The sequence below is a fragment of the Palaemon carinicauda genome, chromosome 43 (genome assembly GCF_036898095.1).
Source record: "Palaemon carinicauda isolate YSFRI2023 chromosome 43, ASM3689809v2, whole genome shotgun sequence".
Taxonomy (NCBI): domain Eukaryota; kingdom Metazoa; phylum Arthropoda; class Malacostraca; order Decapoda; family Palaemonidae; genus Palaemon; species Palaemon carinicauda.
Genome location: NC_090767.1, coordinates 37,040,228 through 37,047,357, shown reverse-complemented (window position 1 = coordinate 37,047,357; position 7,130 = coordinate 37,040,228).

The window sequence follows — 7,130 nt, the reverse complement described above, 5'->3', positions numbered from 1 at the left end:
TTTCCCATGCTCCTTAGCATGCTGTATGTGATGAGGTAGGCTCCAGGGGCAGTGTCCTTCCTGCCTTTTGCGAGGGTCGTGTTAAGTTCCTCCATGGTGTAGGGGTGATCAGTATCATCTACCATGTATGTTGCAGGCTGCTTCAATGATGTTGTTCCTGATTGGGAGCAGTGTTCTCTGCCTGTTAATAGTTTGCAGAGGTAGATTGTTGCTTTTCGCGCTGTCTGCAAAGTTGTTAGCAATCCTCTTGGCTTCAGTTAATGAGTCTGGGCGTGTGACTCTGGGTGTATTATACTTCCCAGAGACTTTGTTAAACCAGTCCCATATCTTGGTTAGGGATGTGCTGAAGTTGACCTCGTTGCACCATGAGCACCATTTGTCTAGTTTTACTTTCAGTGATACTTGCACAGAATGTTTGATGATCTCTACAAGTAAATTATGTAGCTCATCTGTTCTGTGAGTCCTGAGAAGTTTTCTGGTCCTGTTTATTCTAGCATTCATTTCTTTGATGCGACTGTTCTAGTACCAGGCATCGGCATGTTTCTTCTTAGAGTTCTTTTTTTGTGGCATGGAAACACTGGCTGCTACCTCTAGTTGTTTGCTGAAGTCTGTTGATAGGGTGGAGATACCATTGTGAGAGTTTTTGATGTATTCCCGAGCCCATTCTGTCATAGCGTTTCTAATTTTAGTAAATAAGTTTATTAAATTCATAAACTTATTTACTAAAATCCTTCAACAGATAATTAACATTATAATTTTATTTATTTCAGTTTGCATTAGAGACCAAAAAGTCGTTCAAAAATAGAGTAGTACTTTTAACGAAAAAGAATCTGTTTAATGATTATACCAGAAGGATTTTGCCGTCCTTTTTTAAAACTTTTAAATATTGTCCCAACAACAAAAGTCATATTTAGCTGAAGTCTTCTTAGTAACCTTAACTTAGTATCTCAGTCTATGAAAAAAAAAATCATGTTGTTCCGTCTTTAATACACTTAATAGTCTGACTTTTTTTTTCAGAAGCGTCTATGTCAATATTGGATTATATTTACCAATATTAGATTTCTATTTTTTTTGTTCTGTTAAATTTACAGTAATTAAAAAACTTTATTTTTTTCAATACAAATACAAACCCTAGCAATTTATGCGGTTAGTTCTGTAATTATTTTGTTAAGACCAAATGGAAGAAATATTTTGTCTGGAAATATTGTATGGTTCCTTCCACCGTGTTCCCACCATCCCTAGGTTCTTCTTCTGAGACAGCGGCTTCGTCATCACATCGCTCATGGTCGTTGAGACGTCCAGACGTCCGTTAATGACGTCTGCCGTTCTTTATCTGCTTTCTCTTTTCAATGATGAGTGCTAGTTAAGTGAGCATGAGAACCTATTCCGGCCTTGAAAGTCACCTTTGTGGTACCTTTCTCAGTTGGGTGAATGCCTTCCCCATCTCAAAAGGCTAATGTAAAGCGAGGGGAATTTCAAAGCTAATAGAGATGAGGCAAACACGTACAGTAGATACCTCGGCACAAGAAAGTGATGTCTAAATAGTGCTTCCGTGAAGAAAAAAAAAAGATATTTAGAAAAAGGTTTGTTAAAAATTCTTGCAAATATGCTTTTGATTTAGACGAGAAAGGTTTGAATAATCAGTGGTTTTCTTATTCTCTATCATATCCTGATTAATTCTTATAATACGTCTATTTCATTTAAGTTAGATGATAGTTATATCAGCATTAACTCTTAATATATGCTAGAAACACTTTTAAAAAAACTTTTTTTTTAGATAGGTACATACTTGTTATTTAGTAAATGACAAAGAAGAAGAAGAAGAAGAAACTTTGTGGAACATAGAAATGCTTATACGTTTCTCTTGTATACATCTATAAAATTGGGTTCATACAAATCACTCTTTGGAGGTCTATTAAACTCTAAGTTGCCTAAATATATCATAATCAAATTGCAAGGTTTCTGTCTAATTGAAAGAACCAGAGAAACGAAAAGTAGAGTGGAGGTCCCTGATTGGCTGAAGCAAATATTGGACTTTGTCTATCCAGTTTAGGGAATTTCTCCCCAAATAGGAAAATTCTAGATGTTAGAGGCATAACGTTGGGATAATTGCTATTTTTTTTTTATTATTCCTTGTGTATGACTCCTAATACTATTATAATTGTATAAATGTATCTTTCCTAACACATGCCGAAATAGAAATTCAACTTGGCTCTTGTTGGTAAAATCTATATCAAGATTTGTGATTTCATAAAAGCAATAACTAAAAGTAGATATGTTGTATATCATAGTTATAGAAGAGGCGATAGTATATACTTTGTATTATTATCATAAATGTTAAAGAATACCAGGGGAAAATACCTCCAATCTAGGGATCTTTTAGTGCATGTCTAGGGATGTTTTTGACTGCTGTAGAAGAAGACTCAGTCTGCCATAGGAAAAGGCTTGACATTTATCTAGTGCTGTGAAAAATTGAGGGAAAAGGTAAACTGTCACTTATTCGGGCTATTTACTTATTTCCTAGTGGGTGTTTAATCCATTTAAACATTAGATATTTTAAATAACCAGTAATTTCCATTAGAAGGTCTTAAAGGAAATTTATATTGGCATTTGCAAAAAAACTTTTTTTAGCTCCTGAAAAGGTCTTCATATGTGAGGATTTATTGTATGAGGTCTCCCAAGTGGCTGTATGCATCATTAGTATAGTTTGAGCTCTAAATGAGAACACTATCATCTGTTTCAATTGCAGTTAATAAAATAAATTTAGTAATTACTTGGATCAGTGCTTGTGGCCACAGCTTTCAATTTTCTATTGGCGTCAGAGATGAGTTTAGAAAAGTCTGGTCAATGTTCTATCTAAAAATGACTGAATAGATTTTAATTACAAATTTCTTTTAAAAATGAAGATAAATTGATATATTTTCTTTTCCCTTTTTAACCTGTTGTGGTGATATTACATAGGAAGAAAAAAGAAACTTATGATTTTTTCATATTTTTTTGTCTTGCGAAAGTGCAAAAAGGATTTTTGTATGAATACACACACACACAACAAAATTCATCAGTTGACATATAAATACAATCGATGAACAGCTTAACATACGCAGCGTATATAGACAAATTCATTGATCATTTTACCTATTGCTGAAAATTAAGCCTTAGTACATTTGTAAGGAATTAAACACAATCCTTGATAAATATAAAACAATTATTTGTTCTATATATCTTTCTTTGATCTCAGTTAGCGGCAGACATAGGAATTTTTTTTTTTTTTGGTGAAATAAATTATTTGGGTCTACAACCCAGTTTGACAGCTGATGGCAGTATCAGCAACGCCCACCTCTCTCTCTCTCTCTCTCTCTCTCTCTCTCTCTCTCTCTCTCTCTCTCTCTCTCTCTCTCTCTCTCTCTCTCAATAGATACAGTCCATAATCTATTTTATTTTACTTAAGTTATATAACGAACATCCTGTCAGGAAATTGCGAGTTTCAATGGTGTATCTCCTCACCAAAGTCCACTACTGCCTATAGTTCAGGGTTGTTTGATGTAAGTCTTTTTGCAACATTGTTGACAACTTTGCACTATTTGAATTCATTGGAGCCGAACACTGACAACCAATTAAAGCAGAAAGATGGGTAGAACCACGAGAATTATTTTATATATGATATTCATTAACGTCATTTTCTTCTTGAATGTAAACTCTGAGACCACCTCGATCAGAATAACCAGAAGACTCCTCACTTTTCGTTATTTATATAAACCCATCTTTACTTTGAAGTAGTCTATAGACTGATGTATATAATATGGTTTTGGTAAGTACGTCCTTAGCTATTAGAGTCTCTCTCTCTCTCTCTCTCTCTCTCTCTCTCTCTCTCTCTCTCTCTCTCTCTCTCTCTCTCTCTCCTTTAGGTAAACTTCCGAATATGTATTTCAACTATGGATAAAACCTCAAATATTTAATAGAACCAGATGAAGTTGGTCTTCTGTCAGCATTGGTACTTAAACAGGGACTAGTGTAGACCTCTGGACACAGACTTGTATATATGAAATTCACTTAAAATAAAAGCAGAAGATGTAGGTAAAAAAGCATAAGTGAAAGGAGTTTTTAATGTTTTTTGTAAAAATTCTATTGTTTTTTCTGACACTTTTTCTCCTCCTTCTGTTAAATCTTTAACTCGATTCCTCTCGGTCCTTTCTGGGCCAAATGACTTGAAATTTGGCACAAAGGTCGAGTTGGCAAATACCCAGATGAGTTATAAATTTTGTTTTATATATATCTTTTAGATAATTTTAAAGATTTGTTCTTTTTTTTCTGACACAAATGTATATTTTGGTTTGTAGCCTAAGTTTGTTATTAAGATGGTCATACATACTCTCTGCACATAATATCCAAGTAATCGCCATATCAGGACGAGAAAACATTGTGGCAGACACCTTATCAAGGATAACCTCGGTTGATCCTCGGGAAATGGAAAAAAACAAAAACAAGGGGAGACTGTGATATCCAGATATGTTGTACATATGCTAACATATCTGATTTGTCTAAAGTTTATTTTTCCATTTTCTTTGTAAATATATCACCTTATTTCAACGCCATCTTCATTCCATTCTTCTCATTATCTTTTGTTTACACTCGCCTTCCTGCTGTAAATCATCCCTCTTACCTTACATGTTATAGGGTAACCCCAAATTTATTGATTTTGTTTGAATAAATTATTCTCACCACGAGATTCATCTACCTTGCTCACCCATTCACTTTGCATTGCTTATTATTGTTGTTTTGAAGTGCTTTTTCATTATTTTATTTAACGTAAGATTAAAGTTTTGTTTATAACACAGTTTATTGTTCTTGTCCTCCAATTATCCTGCTATTGGTGCTTCGATTGTCTGCAACCAGCTTTAAGAAGATACATTTGATCATAATCAACAATCTTATACACTCGTAATAAGAAACAAGTGAATTTGGAAGTCTACCCATATGACTTCTATTTTATTGTGTGAAGAGAACTACCGCCCATTGTAAAGGGGTAATTGTTTGCACAGTGGTTCGCCACATCATATATATATATATATATATATATATATATATATATATATATATATATATATATATATATATATATATATATATATATATATATATGTATATGTATATATATATATATGTGTATATATATATATATATATATATATATATATATATATATATATATATATATATATATATATATATATATATATGTATATATATATATATATATATATATATATATATATATATATATATATATATATATATATACATATACAGTATATATATATATATATATATATATATATATATATATATATATATATATATATATATATATATATACAGTATATGTACATATATATATATATATATATATATATATATATATATATATATATATATATATATATATATATATATATATATATATATATATATATATATATATATATATATATATATATATATATATATATATATATATATATATATATATATGTAATAATTAATATTACATGTTTAAAACACATGACGTTATATGTCATTTTGGATGAAGATGCTAGCCGTGGGACTTGCTGTAGTCATTCAAATCATAAACAGGACACACAATGCAGCCTCAACAATGTAACATTTTTCTTAAACGTCAACACCAATGCATCAGCATGTGAAAGTTTGTGACGTCACCGGATGCAGGTGTCTTCCGAGATTGTGACAAAACTGCTATGTCAACTAAGCATACGATATCTGTGATATCGATAATTTAGTCAGTTCATATCTATACTTCACCAGAATTGGTCATCTGACCAAACCGGCTCCCTCCAGTGATGGAGATGTTTAACTCTGTTGTTTTTAACAAATAAATACTTTTAAAGCTAATAAGATGTACTTCGTTATCCAGCTATACACATCTTAAACAACACATACTCAATGTGTGCTTATAAAAGTAGCACACTAATAAATGGTGGCAGCGGTTAAACTCTAAGAATTAGAGAAAGATCTTCAAGACTTCAAAATAAAAGCTGTAAAACCAGAGAAAGATCTTCAAGACTTCAAAATAAAAGCTGTAAAACCAGAGAAAGATCTTCAAGACTTCAAAATAAAAGCTGTAAAACCAGAGAAAGATCTTCAAGACTTCAAAATAAAAGCTGTAAAACCAGAGAAAGATCTTCAGGAACTCAACATTATCTACATGAATCTACAATTTTGACTAAGTAATATAGTCCATCGAAATAGTTAACATTAATGAATGTTATGAATACAAACCGATGAACTGGATCTTCAATCAACATCCTAGGAAACCCAAGGACTGGCGTTCAACGTTTGCAAAACATACTCAGGAAGCACTACATTCAACAAGAAACTCGAACGATACATCGCTAACAAAACATCAAGAGAGAGAGAGAGGATGTGTCGACATCACACAGACCCATATATAAGCTAAGTACAAATTTTTGAATTCATTCCAGTTTAGGCAGTGAAGTGTAGTTATCACGAGTCGTTAGTCGATTATTACTGGGGTGAGTGAATTGCTAATCTTTTGTTTCCGTTCATTAAAGGAAACTGTTCAACTCCGAATTCTCATCTAGAATTTTTCTCTCTTTGTGCTAATTCCTTTTTCTTTCAGAAATTCTCGGGAAATGTTTTGGGATTAGAAACATTGTTTGGGGAATTTTGTTATACATATGCGTTTACGCAGTGGACGTCTGTACTCATATAGATATTTTGATAGAATTGCAAGGGGTCGAATAGATAGGAAAAGAAATACAGCAGTCATGACTCGCCCTGTGAGCCCTACCCCTGGACCTAGTGGTGTAGGCCAGACTAATCCTCCTCCAATTGTGACGCTTGTAAATGCCAGGTCAGCAATCCTTCCTTTTCAGGGTTGAGTCAACGGGTTCTTGCCACAAAATGTGGAGTCATGGATTTCATCCGTCGAAGCCCATTTAAATGCCAAACAAATCGTAGACCCTTTTGTACAATTACAAAAGGCTAAAAGTTTTATAGATTTTTCTAAGGGGGATGCGAGTGCGTATTTAAGAGGTGTTTCATTTCAAGAAGCAGTTACCTGGGATGATTTCAAACTTAGGTTACACGCGGTC